The sequence below is a fragment of the Zonotrichia albicollis genome, chromosome 12 (assembly GCF_047830755.1).
Source record: "Zonotrichia albicollis isolate bZonAlb1 chromosome 12, bZonAlb1.hap1, whole genome shotgun sequence".
In the NCBI taxonomy this organism is placed as follows: Eukaryota; Metazoa; Chordata; class Aves; order Passeriformes; family Passerellidae; genus Zonotrichia; species Zonotrichia albicollis.
In genome coordinates this window covers 12976753-12988635 of record NC_133830.1, presented here as the reverse complement: position 1 = coordinate 12988635, position 11883 = coordinate 12976753, and the positions used below count along the sequence as shown (strand labels likewise).

The 11883-nt window shown below is 39.2% G+C and overlaps 1 long non-coding RNA gene across 1 annotated transcript; it reads left to right on the top strand.

Moving 5' to 3' along the window:
• The first annotated feature begins 1568 nt into the window (after positions 1 to 1568).
• Positions 1569 to 9534, top strand: LOC113459070 (uncharacterized). The gene is made up of 4 exons (XR_012582232.1): positions 1569 to 6115; positions 7000 to 7147; positions 7289 to 7418; positions 7858 to 9534. It is a non-coding gene; the product is annotated as an uncharacterized LOC113459070 (long non-coding RNA).
• The last annotated feature ends 2349 nt before the right edge of the window (positions 9535 to 11883 follow it).

Below are 11883 nucleotides of genomic sequence, written 5' to 3'. Positions count from 1 at the left end.
TAAATTGTTTTTGTCAGTGCCAGTCCTTTAATCAGACTACACCGAGGGACTAAGCCAAGTGTCTTATGCAAGTCTTACACCTGTGTAGTTGCATTCAGCAAAATGTTTGGCTAGACTTACTTTTCCATATAGCCATCTTGACTGGCACCAATTATACTGCCATCCTTTAATTTTATACCCATTGAAGCCCTTATCAGCTTTTCATTATTTTGGTTAGGACTGATGCCAGAATAACTGACCTGTAATTACTGTGATCCTTCTGCTTCCTCCTTTGGCTTCTGGCAGCATTGCATATTTCTACTGTACCCTAACAACCTTTGGATTTATAGTGCATGGAATCTTTGATATAAAAAGATTCATCTCTAATAGAAGGATTTTAGCAGTGGCTTCTCAGACAGTGTGATGCAAGGGAATTTATTATCTTTGGGCCATTGTTTGTATCATCTTTTTTTGTCATCAAATACTAAGCAGTAGAGTATGTTTGTGTGTCTATTACAAGATATATTTTTTCTTTCTTATCTATAGTATTAATAACAATTTTGTTTTAAACAACTCTTGTAATCTGTTCATACCATCTTAATGAATTACAAGAGAGACAATACACTCTTGAAAAGACTTCCTATTTTTCTTAACAACATGTATTTCCCTAGATTTCCTTGTCATGTCTATATTTCCTTCATTGCTGATTTAAAGTGCCACTGTTTAATTTGATAAATGTATATGTACATCTATACAAACCAGAGAAGGTTTTCCATGTCATGCAGCAATGTCATGGTATGTTTTGGTGTTTTTTCCCAGAAAAGGGAGACATAATCACAGACATTGCTCAAATGTAATCAAAGGATCAGAAAAGATGTTCTGACTGAATTGAATCCATTCTGTGCTGAATGGTGTTATTTTACAGCCCAGAGCATTTATTCTAGTGTGTTCCAGTAAAGGCATAATAAGTACAATAAAATAAGATACCCTCTACTGAAACTCCTATTTTTTTTCCTTTTCCATTGTCCTTTTTTTTCCCTGTGTTTAAACATGATTTGTTTAGCAATTCTACTTGTTCTTCTAAACTCATTCACTTTCCTTCAAATGGTCAGTATACATCTGTCAGTGCACCAATGCACACCAACAAAGCAGCTTGAATCTTCCCAATGACATCCTGACAGCTGAAGCCTGCATTCTCAATTTACAGGGGTTTGGATCTCTCCTGTTTACTGTAGTTCCACAAGAGAATGATATTTTATAAACACCTGGTAATTTAATTAAAATAAGGAGCTGGACTTTTAACAAGAGAGTGGGTTTTTTAAGGTTTGGCATTCAGAAATAAAGCAGATGTTTATTGTGCTTTTTAAATGTCCAGGAGATCTTGTCAAAGTTGTCTGGCTTGTAGAGTTATTTTTATGTTATATCTAAGTGTATATTATTCTTTGGTTTAATGTATTAATATATGTATATTATTTCATAAATGAGTTTTGTTTTCTTATTATAGAGCAGTACTTTTGGTAATTGCCCCAAGCTCTGCATATAAATGTGCTTTACAAAGGTGTTTGGATTAAAGATGTCTGGCTGCAGCTTCATTAAACAAACTGTTAATTAATCTCAAATACTATCTAGGTTGCCAAGGGCTTTTCCTTTGTAGACAATGAGGGTTTATCTGTGGAATCTCCAGCCACTGAGGCTTTCTCCCCTCCTGTATATGCCAAGCCCGTGAATTTTTCCCCATACAGAGCTCTGGCCATAATGGTGCAAGTGCAGCCAAGCACTAAAGCCTTCCCCTGGAACTTTGAGCTGCCAGATCTTGTTCCCCACCTGGACTGAACTCCTGTCCTCACATTGTGGAATGCAGACCTCACCTGTAAAGTTGCATCAAGGACAAACACAATATTAACTTGTCTTTTAGGACATCAGGCTTTTTCAAGCATTATTCTTAAAAGAGAACTTTTGTTAACAAGGGAAAACTCCAGCAACAGTAGCCATTCCCACAAATTTTTTCCCACTAGATCCTGCAGAGTTCACCAGGTTCTGATCTGGTCTCCACTCTTACTACTGAATTAGGATGATGGACAAAACCAAGAGGGATCACTCCTTAAAACCTCTCAGATGACAGAGTTTAGGGCTAGACTAACCATCTAGTCTACTAGTCTCACTCTTAGTCACAACCTGACCCTGCTTTTGCAAGACTGTTGGCTTCAATAATGCTCTAACCAAGGAAATGTCACCTTGAATTTTGACCCATTTTTCTTTATTACATCATCTCTGCTCTTTTTAATCTGTTTTGTCTCAGAGTATGTCTGCTCCTTTTGCATCAGCTACTGGGTCCCATCTGCAGATTAACTTCAGCTTTTGCTTGCCTCTGATCTTTTTCTCATTCTTCTAATGAACATACCAAAAGGTGGTTAAAAAAAACATTATTTCTGGAATAATGAATGAATATCATAAGGAAGAATATAATAGTTCTTTCTGTCTCCTCTGATTACGAAAGCAAATAAATAGAAAAAGTTATGGAGCTGTTAGTGGAGGAAAAAGGACAATTACAAGTAAGCCTAAATTTAGAATTATGAGTTTGAGCCAAAGCCCTCTGAGGACCATGAGAGTCTTTCCACCCACTTCAAAAGGATGTGGAGCACACCTCGTCCTACCTCACTGCTCAGCACAGCTTTGGACAAGAGCTGTGTTAACAACCCAGGGAAATGTTCTTGAAGGTTAAACCCAGCTTATTTTCAAAGGGAAAGTTTGACAAATTTTGCCAGACTCTGGACTTTAATTAAAACACTGGAACATTTCAAAGTGACAACTATGTTAAAGCCTTTTTCTTCCATATTCCTACTTGGGTGGATCAAGTGAAGTAAAGGAAAAAAGACAGTCTCTGCTGCAAGTTTTTCTTTCATTCAGATGCCTACCCACACTCTAGTCACAGAAAGGAAAAAGGACTGCTTTGACCTCCTCAATATCTTATGCAGACCTAAAATTATTTATACATGTTGCCCTGTTATTACACAAAGAACACGTCTGCTGTCTTTAAAAAAACATTATTGCCAGTCGTACTGCTCCTGTGATGATCTTGTGTATCAGAACTATATTTAGAACAACCTTCTGCTCCCAAGAAATGCAAAATGAGTAAGTATGTAATTACAGTTTAAATCTAATTTAGTGAAAAATTGGTGTCTCTGATCCATTATAAAGATTTCAGGTCTACTCATGCTCCCCTTTTGACAGGACCAGCCACACACATTCTGCACCACTCGTGAGGTGGAGGTGCTGGTGTTCCTTTGGTGTCGTTGGGTGCTTGGGGTCAAGACAACTGGAATTTTCTGCTTTCATGAAAATTACTTTTTTTTAAATTAAAAAGTTTGGGGATTGTTTTTGTGCTTCAAAGCAATGACCACTTCCCAATATTTCCCAGGATACGGATGTTGTGGAAGAATCCTGGCTGGAAAGCAATGCCCCATGGCACTGCCAAAGCTCAATGTGCACCTGGGGGTCAAGAAAACATCAAGGAAGGTGATCTCGATCATACTGGCTGTGCTTCTGCCATAACCACATTTCCTCTCCCAAGTCCTAAGCCTGTGTGTGCTGGGTTTGTGTCCCCTGAATGCAGGTCTGATGGGCCTCCTGGGGAACCCTGGCCAGTTTAATCTTTCAGCTTTTTCCTCTTTCAGTATTGCATGCCATTCCCTGTGCTCTTGAACTTTGTTGTGAGACATGTGCATGAATCTTGCAGATAGCAATTTATATAAATATAGATTTTTATACTTTAAAAAAGAGGCTTGTGCATAGACATGTATTTAACTGTATTTATATTTAGAACCATTTTCTAGCATTGAGCTAAATTTTTAAGTATTTCTCTCTGTTTAGATTCCCTTTATCCCATGTGCAGACTCATTATTTTCCTGAATCAGAAAAACAAAAGAAAAAACAAGAGTAATTTTTCTTACTCATCTCACTTTATAGCATCATCTGATAAAATGGAAATTTCTACTCCAGATAAACTGTACAAAAAGTGAGCCCTTTGCCAGAATCCCTAGAGTGCCTGTAAAATACTAACAGAAGGCTTGTTTTGACAAAAGGATATCACCCCTAATTGTCAAATCCATTCTAAACAAAGGTGGGATAAGATGAGTGGATACTGGTTTTTGTCAGCTGTCACGACTTTGGGAACTTCACTGTGAACCATCAAATCTAATTTTGAACTTTTTGTCTTGTTGGTCACAGTTTCATGGATTTCATTATTTGCATGGGTTGCCCTTTCTCAACACTTTAAACATAATGTTTGACTGGTGGTGAAGCTGGATGTGACAGGCAGTGCCGGGGAGGAGAAGGGCTGAGCTGATCCCCACCAGGTGTGTGCAGGCCTGGCCCAGCCTGGGCTGGACAGGGTCAGGGCTGGGCAGCAGTGACACTCCTGACAGAAAAGAGCCGAGCTACAGCAAGGGTTCTTGCAGTTTTTGGAGAACATCTGTCAGAAATTATGTTTCTTTACCATCTTGCACTACCCGCCAGGCATCATCTTCTGTTCTCTGTCTCAACTCCTTTACACTTTGCTTGGGATTCCTTTGAGACTTGTTCCCCACACTCTTTTCTTTCTGCAGTACTGTGTTGCTTAGAAGTATTGTCCTCCTTTCTCTAAGGTCTTTGCACTTTTAACTGAATTTCATGGCATTTGGGCCAGACAGCCAAGAGAAAACTGGATCCTTCCAGCTTAGGGACCAACTTTGTTGGCATTGTAGAACAACCAGCCATGGGGATTGTTGAAATAAAGGGAGGCCACACACCCGTCTCTGCCTGGATATTTTAAAGCCTTTATTTTCAAACAACTCTGTTTTTGGAGAAAAGAAAAAACCACAGGATACACTTAGGAGGGAAATAATTTCTAAAGCTGTGCCAGATTCCCAGCTTTTTCCTTTGGCCCAGCAATGAGAAGCAATCTTTAGGCTGCCTGCAGAGGACATCTGGTGATCCTGTGGTGTAGGGAGTCATCATGCTGCTTTAGCCACTTCAGGACATCTGCTCTTTTGAGCTTTTGGAGAGTGATGGGACACAGCCAGGATTTGCAGTATTTTGAAATGGATCTGTCAGCAGGATAGTCCCTGGAGAATTTTATTCCTGTGGTGTAATTTCAGGTTGGTCTCTGCTGTTTTCAAATCAGCCAGGAAGAGCCCACTGTATCTCCAGCTGAGAACTCAGAGTGGAGTTTTCAAGCATCTTTTGCCACTTCTGTGGACTCTGCCCAAAAAGTGAGTTTTCAGGCAGGAGACCTCTTCTGAACACTGAATAATTTTTTGTTTCCAAGAAATGTCTCGCCAATAATAGGGACAAGAATTGTGTAGCTTTATATTCAGCAGAAATCCAGAGGTAGGGATCATCCTGAGCTGTGGAGAGCAGGAGGCAGCTGGTACAGCTCTGAGCTTCCCTGGCCATGAACTCAGTGTGAGGTGATTGCAAGTGCCTCATGTGCTGGTGATGTTTCTGTCACAAATGCCAAAGCTCCAACCATCAGCACTTCCCCCCTGGCCCCTTTTGCCACCTTGTGCTCCACTACTCCTGAATTCAAAGCATCAAGGACTTGGTTGAATGGAGTTATGCTTTATTTGCTACAAAACACAGACATAGACTTGGCCTTACTGTTCCTACCTGAAGAAAAAAGCAAAGTAAATCATTCACAAATCCATTTTGATGGAATCAGAAGGAGGTAAATCTGCCTGAAAAGTGAGTGGATCATTAATTAGTTACCTCCTCCCATTCTCTGCTGCCCTCTCTTTTGGTTAAAGGGCCCAACTTTTACCAAGAAAATAGGATAATAAAAAGATAACATAAAATAAACTCATTTGGGATGATGTCAAGGGGGGTGATACAGAACTTTCCATACCCTCCCATGCTATACATAGCAGATGAAGAATTAGAAAATTTATTTTGTCACATTTCTAACAAGTTATTCCATTTTGTAATCCTCATAAGTGCTTAAAACATAATGTGTTAAGCAGGATTGATCCCTCAGAAAGTCTGATGGTTTCGACTTCTAGACAAGTTAGCACTCTTGGAGAACACACTGTAACTTCTGTATGGATGAGATTGACTGGGACTTATGGAATGGCACCATCTCTCTTAGCTCTAAACTGAGTTGGTAAGTACCAAAGAATTAAAGCTATTTCTATATTTATAATGTAGATGCCAGTGAGGGAATTCTAGGAAAATTGTTAGGAGGATTGTGTCTGACTTGTATGATATCCACTTAATCCTGTCTTAAACAGATAAAAATTAATTGGTTTTTTTTAATGTGTTTGTTTATAATGCAAAAGACTAGATTTTTCCAAATAGGTATTAGGATGTTTTTTTGTGTATCCATAAAAGTATGACATTGAAATTAAAAGGAAGAACAATTTGGGCAAATGTGAATTCATTTTCAAGCATTGGGAAGTAAACTGAGCTGTGGAATAAACTGTGGAATATTGACCACTGCCTTCAGAAAAGATTTGTGTTGTTTATGTAGTCACTGAATTTGGTGCAGAATCATTTAATCCAGTAGATTTGATCTCCTGAAATCTTCTTTAGATTTAAGCCTCTTCTGCAGGTCTTTTAGGGACAGATACATTCCTAGAGACATAAACTTCAGACTTTTAATCACTTTTTAAGACTGCTGGCACCAGTGACATGCATAATTCACAAGTTTCACATTGCAGACATGTTGAGGCAAACAAGCTGTTGCAAACATGTAGCTGGTTACGGTGTACATACAAATCCAGAAGTAAATGTTGTTCATACTTCATGCCCAGTGCAAAATGCCTTTTTGCTATTGAAACACAGAGGCAGCATTTTGTGATTTCCATGGCCACTTAGAGGTAAAAGGGTAGTTGGTGGATTTCAGTATTTTTGTCATGATGGAGAAGACCACATATTTTCCTTTCCACAAGCTTTAATTTTTAAAATACATAAATATAAGAAGTGATTAGAATTTGAAATAGAAATGCATATTTTAATGAAGTTTCTTCTCTTCTTTCTGTTCCTCAGAATCCAACATCCCTTTCCTGAATTGACTAACAAATCCAGCAGAAGTTTTTGAAGCACTTCTTGTGCAAATCTCAACCACAAAAGAAAAGCAGTCACGTCTACGGGTCCTGAACTGCCTCAAGGAAAATGGAAACATCAACATTTACAGGTGAGGTGATACAAAATTTTTTATATAGGGAACCCTGCATTATTAAAGATCCCTTTGTGTCTGCAGTGAAGGGAGGCAAGATGCTGGTTGCTATTCTTTGTCTACTGCTCCTTAGTTCATTACCATTTTTCTGCTTCACAGCTTTAACCACTACATGAAGGAACAAACTCTCCCTGTGCTCCACACATCACAAAGAGCCACCCATGCTTCTGAGAGATGCTCCTGGCTTTCATGGCAGTGCAGGGCAGCAAATGGGACAAAGGACTTCAAAGTAAGCAAATTAAGAATGATCTCTAAGATAAACATGTATTATTCAGTATGTCTGAAGTCCATACCTCTTGCTTTGTGTTGCCCAGAGCCTGCTCTTTGTCTGCTGTCAGGTTTTCAGTGTACCACTGGGGGTGACTGACTTTTCCATTCATTTCTAGGCATAACTATTTTCTCACTATTCAGTCAGGCTTTGTGACATTTGCATGAATTCCACCAGGTCTGAGGAAGAGAAAGATGTTGCACATTTCCAGTGAAACAACCCAAATCACTATTCTAATATTTCTGCCATACTCCTCTATCCCTGTCCAAAGTAATCAAATAACTTTACCTTTTGCACCTTTATATAGCCTCAGTGATACCTTCTATACCTATTGATTCACTGTTTCTGAATTTTCCTTTATTTTTCTATTTCATATGTACATTCTTCCTGTTTAACAAAGGAGATGGAAGACAGAAAAAAAAAAACTAGCTTCAGTCATTCTGCTGGGACTGAAGATGAGTAAGTTCTGGATTTTACATACCAAAGGCATCAGAAGGGTGCAAGAAGCATGAAGATTTCATGTATTGAATATGAAAATATGAATGATTGGTATAAAGCAGAAGTTTACTGCAGTTATCACTTGAGTAGAGCTCACTTTTGACAAAGCTCGGTGAGAGAAGCAGGGGAACCATTGTTTACCTTTTGGGTTTTTTCCCATTCATAGTAGAAAAAGAAAAAAATTAGAGCCCTGTCAAACACAGGAGATCCATCTCATGCAGGGTCTTGAAATATGGCTTTGCTCCAAACTGGAACAAAGCTCCAAAATTTCCAAATATTCAATGAAGAAATTTGTCAGAGAAAAACAATCTAACCCATGTTCACAGAATTAGTTCACTTTGTCAGAACTGAAGTGCTCTGTTTTCACTTTGATTACCTCTTATTTATGCATCTAACTTGATGCTAAATAAAATACCTCATGCAAAAATTTCAACTACAGCACTGGAAAATGGCATCATCTGGAGTTACCAAAATCTTCATGGATGTCTACTGAGATGGTTGAGAAGTGAATTTCAGTAATTTATTGGTGTGTACTTGCTCATTCAGATGAGCAATATTCAACCATGTTGAGCAAGTCACCCATCATAGAACACCAAGAAGCAGGGAGGCCACCTGACATACAGCCAGCTCTGCCCAGTGATTCCATCCCAGCAGTGCCTGAGGAACCCTAGAAGATGTGAGGAGGGATTATCACAGCTTGGGCTCTGTGCCTCCAACCCACTGCTCCAGGTCCCAAACCTTTTCAGACGAAGGATGGACAGTCCTGGCAGACAACATTAACAAGCTCCCTTCATGATTTGAGTCCTCATGGACTGTAAGCTGGGTTTCCGTAACCTTGGAAGACATTCCTGCCAATTAGCTTTGATTTGTAATCAGCAGCAGCACGGTCAGCAGGTGTGCCCAGCCCATACCAGGTGGGATTTTATGTGTCCTAGAACAACCACTGGCTATAATGAAATATTTGATGGCTCCTTTATCTTTTTTGTAATTATTTCCAGTCCCTACCTAGAACATAACCTGGGTGTGTAAGTGGGAATAGGAGTTTGGAAACGACTGGAGCCAGCCTTGGGAAAAGGGCTGTGCTGCCCTTGCTCAGCTGCCAGTGCTGATCCTGTGGGGCTTGTTGGGTTTTGTTTGTTTAGTAATCAAGCAGGGCCCTTTTAGTCCTTGTGTAATCACTGGGGCACAAGTCGCTCACATGTGGTCATGACACAGCTCCCTCAGAATCCCTCCCTGCTGAGTGCATGAGGTGTGACCTCAGCACAGCCTTGGGGGGCATTGTTCACCCCCTGTTCCTCTCACAGCTCTGTCAGGGCAGTTTAATCACTCATCTGTGCCTGTGGGGGAGCTCAAACCACCACATTGCTCACAGTAACTTGGTGGTAGAGAGTAGACCTCTAAAATGCAAAGCATTAGGGTGGAGAGTTGGTTGGCTCCTGCCACTCATTTATTTTTTACAGAGCACTGGTGCACTGAAACTTCCATCACAAGGAACTATCATTAACTTGTGCACATTTATTTGCTTTAGGAGCCTAATAATCAATCATCAAATTTTTCCACTTGTTTCCTGGCATTTTATTTCATCACTTGGTAAAGTATGAAACATTATCATTCTTTACACAAGTTTGTTAACGGAATATTTATTTGAAGAAGTTTCAATATAAATAAAGATTTTCTACATATATTCCTTTAAAGAGATTTGTTTTCATTTCAACTATTTGCTTTCCTATGAAAAATTTATGTGAAAAAATAATCCAGAAATGTAAATGGCATGAAAATGGAATTATCCATCAGATGGAAGGGGTGATCACTCCAAGCCAGGTATGTGGGTTTGGGTGGGGTACAGCAAATGGCTTCACCAGTTTATATGTTTGGGGGATTTCTCTGCAAGCTCTATCCCCACTACTGTAGTTCATTTATTCTTTGGGAAAGAAAAGGAAGGCTGGTATAAATTAGGAATGGTAATGTAAAAGCTTATACCCACTGCATAAAAGATGTTTAAATTATTACAAGCATTAAATTGCCAAACTTTTTTCCATATACTGCCAGTATTAAACATGACATGCCTCCTAGGGTTGGTATAAAGTTTTGTCAATATTTTTGGCGTAAAAGGTCTCAGCCTGGGGTCAATATTTTCTCGACCAAATTTTGTTGTTTCAGTTGCCTTTTTACACTCATATATTGTAACTCAAACATTTTCAAAAAAATGAAATTTGGCAGGCTATTAGTCCATAATGTGGTCTGATGCCTTTGGGTATTTTTTTAAATGTAAATCACTGAGATATTTAAGGTTTGAGGTTTAAGAACTGTGCACACACTTTAACAACTTCTTTTAAAAATATTTAGTATGCATATTTACTACATATGTATCTTATAGAGACTAGAGATTAAACTGGAGATTACTTGCTAAAATGTGCAAACTGCTATCCATGAATAAACATCCTCATGAACCCCTATTGAAAGTTTCTTATTAAAAAAAAAAAAAAAAGTTTAAAGCTGCAATAAAAGCAAAGGGAAGTAAGAAGAGGGGAGAAAAAAAATCAACGTTTAAATAATTTTAATGGTTTAACTTGGCCTCAGAAAATAAAGAAGTTCATTTTTTTTCCTCTTGGGATCGAATCCAAAGCCCACTGAGGGCAAAAGAAGGCTTTCCACCTATTCCCATGAGTGCTGGATCTGTTCTCTGCTCTCCTGCTCCCTCACTGTGCTGTGTTGATGGTCTGAAGCAGCAGCTCCCACAGCATCCCCATCCTTCTGCCTTCTGCAGTGCATGAGCTTGGGGTCAGCTACTGGTGGCACAGGAACTCTCCTCTGGAATGCCCTTTCTCTGTACATTTGAGTCAGATTTCCACTTTTGCTTTAACATATTAGTGCTTCCCAGTCATTTTTTACCATCCTCACCTGGTAAAGAGTGGGCAAAAAGATTTTAGAATCATGCAAAGGCCCAAATAACCCTGTGCCCACATCAGTGTTATGTCCCACACAGGATCCTCAGCCCAAGAGCCCTAGATATTAATCTCATTTCAAAGTCATTTTTAGCATCAGCCTGGGAACACATTCCCTAATTTTCGTTAATTGCAAATGACAGGATCTGTGTAATCAACCAGCACTGGCGCCATCACATGCAATGCTCGTTAGAGTGCAATTCCTGCAGTTCCTGGACAATCTGTTCCTTATGGGGATTTCTGGGAGCTTGGAAACTCTCACTGAGATGCTGGCAACATCAACCAAACATCTCAGACACATTGTCTTTCTGAACCTGAACTTTTTTAATGGTGGTTAAACATGTTGTCTGCTTTAGTTTCCTGTCTATCTTCATCATAAGCCAGCACCTGTTTCCAATAAATTATACACAGAGCTGTATCAGCAACACCTTGGCAGCAGCTGCCACCCTGAAAAGCAGAATGCCCTGGAGGACAATACACCTGTGAACACATACAGTGTTTATTTAGCTGAAAGGCAAAACTTTAAGTTACATAAAGCAATTATCTAAAGGCCAATGCATGCCCATTATTAACACAAAATAACCTTGTTCTTTCAAACCAATAAAAATCTATTTAAAGGCTTTTCCCAAATCCCAAGGAAACATGTACTAGCACCATGGATCTGCTATTAGCCTAGAACTTCAATGTCTGATGGTGGGAACACGTGTGGGGGAGGCTGCATGTGCAGCTACAAAGAAATAAGGCACAAATTTGGAGTTCATTATGCACAGGGATGAGAGAAGAAGCCGAATCAGAGAGACTGTTGAACAACAGACTTTTTTTTTTGGTTGCACATTATAAAGAAGCATTTTGTTGCTGAAGTATAGAACTACTGTGTTTAAAATAGTGTTTGATCTTTCCATCACTATGAGACAGTAGAAAAAAGTAGTTCTGAGAAAAAGGTTTTCTTATTATTGGAACAAACCTTTCATTTCCAGTTCACT